The following is a 2,929-nucleotide window of genomic DNA, read 5'->3' as shown; positions in this document are numbered from 1 at the left end:
CATAAAATTTGTACCTGAAACAATTAGAGAAATAATGAAGTATTCTAAATAAACTCATAAAACTGTGTTGTTATCGATGTGAAGGATATAATAAAATAAATATTCTGGTTGAATGAAAGCCAAAGTTTTAATATAAAACTTACCAATTCTCTATTAAATTGTACGCTGAGGGGAAATATAAAAAGTTGTCCAAATTTATTTCGGTTACTCCGAAATTAAATATTAAATAAAATTATTAAATAGGGTTTCAAAAAATCTAATGAAAAAAATAATAATATGCATATATTATTATTTTTTTGAAAATTATAGCGACTTGAAATGAGCCGTGGTCAAAATGACGAAGGCTGACGTTAATGTACAAAAAATAAGGATGACTGTCCAGGGTTAAAAGAAAGTTAAAGAATCCTTACCAATTCACTATTAAATTACAGGCAAAGGAGTACTAAAAATTTGTCCAAATTTTTAAGGGGTTATTCTGAAATTAAATCTTTGTTTTAACATTAAAAATATTACAATGGTTTCCAAAAAATTTGATTAAAGAAATACTAAAATAAGGTATTAAAAACCTGTAATTTTGATGATAAAAAGGTCACAAAAACGTAAATATTCTAGTTGAAATAAAGCCAATTTTTAAAAGAAAACTTACCAATTCTCTATTTTTTATTTGTTCGAATCCATCTGGAGTTGCTCTGAAATTAAATATTGTTTTTACAACAAAGAAAAGCATTAAACTGGTTTCCAAAAAAATTAATTAACAAATAATAATAAACATGAAAAATATTCTTTTTAAAAGAAAGTCATATTAAAAAAATACTTACCAATTTATGAATAAACTATATGCTGAGATATAACAAAAATTTTCCAATTTCATCTGGAATTGAATATTAATTTTTTACATAGAATAATAAAAATACCAATACACTTTCAATTTCAACATATTTTCCTAAATATTCTTAATAACTTTTTTCTAAACTACCGATAAAATATTAATAACTTTCATTTAAAAGGTTTAATAAACAAACACCAATATATGTCTGAAAAATCCAAAATATTCCATGCCTTTATACTCCCTTGTTGCATACCTACTTAAAAGATGCAACAGCCCACGCCAACGCCAACTATACAACTGAAGCATGCCAAACAAAACCAAGCAAAGCCAAAACATTCCTACAACAACAAAAACACATGTGCCTTTATTGAAAACAACACCTCATCCAGCCAAATAAACCATCCGCGAATAACACACACACAAACCACTAAATGAACAAAAATAAAAACAACCCCACGCTCATGTATACACAACAAAACTCAAGTAACATCATCTTTACATTAATCACATTCCACTATGCCGATAAAGATCTCTGTACTATGCATTAGTTCATCGCATCAGCTGACAATTTACTCTAAGAATAATATTCGTAAAGGCACACCAGTTTATGAACAATGAAACGTTTAACTTAAAATTTGCAAAATTTTCAAGAAATGTTATCTACCATTTTTGACGAAAATGTCTATAAATTTAATTACATGTGAACTAAAAATATTTCATTGGGTAATTTTTTACCAACAAATATTAACTATAGGAATTGTCAGTAAGAAATTGCTATCCACTTTCAAGTTCATATTTCGTAAAAAAATATTTTCTCATACAAAAAAATCTTATAGTAAATTGCACTTATTATTTACAAAATACTTTACATTTCACAAGTAGTTTTATAGCATGACAAACGAATTTTTAACTACCAGTTAAGAAATTTTTTAAGGAAATTTCCATCGTATTTTGTAGGCCATGAACTAAACGATTGCTACTTAGAATTTGTAAAATTTCCTTCCGAGTAGTTAATTTTCGTTGAAGATACGAAAAATGAACTAAAATTCTGGAAAAATCTTGCAATAAATTATTGTAAAAATCTTCTTAAATTTACGAGACACTTTTTTTTCTGTGAAAACACAATTATTGTCATATGAGGAATAAATACCTTCGTCTATTCGTATTAGCTACTTTTATTCATATACAAAATTTCCCCTTTTATAATATTAAATATTCGAAGTATCTGCAAACATGTAGTACCACATATAAGAATCATACACAACAAAGCAGAGTTTGTTGAATCTATATCTAACCTGTAGCATAGCCTTGAGTACTATGTAGAATGCTTAAATAAACGGCTTTGATATGTACTTCTCATATTGAAAAGAATTTAAACAAGTGATTAAAGTAGAAAGTCGGGCGGGGCCGACTATATCATACCCTAAACCACCCCTACTGAATTAGTAAACATAATCATTTGTGGGGTAACATTGATATAGGTTTGGGAGATGAACCGCAGTTCCATATTTATAAAAAAATTACATGTTTATGGTGCTTTGTCTCAATCTGAACGGAAATGTTTCATATTAGGAGCTATAGTCACTGGTGCCATTGAAAATTTTCGGACAAACAAAAGTTCCCTACTTTCCGCTACATTCCCAAAAAATGTTCCCTATAATGTTTTTCGTTAAACTTAAATAAAATTTATGTTACAAAACAAAAATGGTTCTATGTGCTTTATTATCTTATCAGTTGGGAGAATTCTACCAAAAATAGTAAATTTTTTTCTGTTTGGTAGATTAGTAGAATTCTTGATGTTTTGGTAAATTAAATCTCTATAGAAATAAAATGCCAAAAGTTTATATAAAAATAAAATTTTGAAAAAGTTTCTATTATGTTTGAGAAAGGTTTCTAAAGAAATAAAATTTTGAGAAAAAATCCATATAAATAAAATTTTGGGAAAATTTTCTATAAGAATAATATTTTGAAAAAATGTTCTATAGAAATACAATTTTAAGGAATTTTTTATAGAAAAAAAAATTTGACAAAATTTTCTACAGAAATAAAATGTTGACAAAATTTTCTATAGAAATATTTGTTTGGTAGATTTGTGGTAAG

This window comes from Haematobia irritans, chromosome 2 (assembly GCF_050003625.1).
Source record: "Haematobia irritans isolate KBUSLIRL chromosome 2, ASM5000362v1, whole genome shotgun sequence".
NCBI classification, from domain to species: domain Eukaryota; kingdom Metazoa; phylum Arthropoda; class Insecta; order Diptera; family Muscidae; genus Haematobia; species Haematobia irritans.
Note: the sequence above shows the minus strand (reverse complement) of the source record.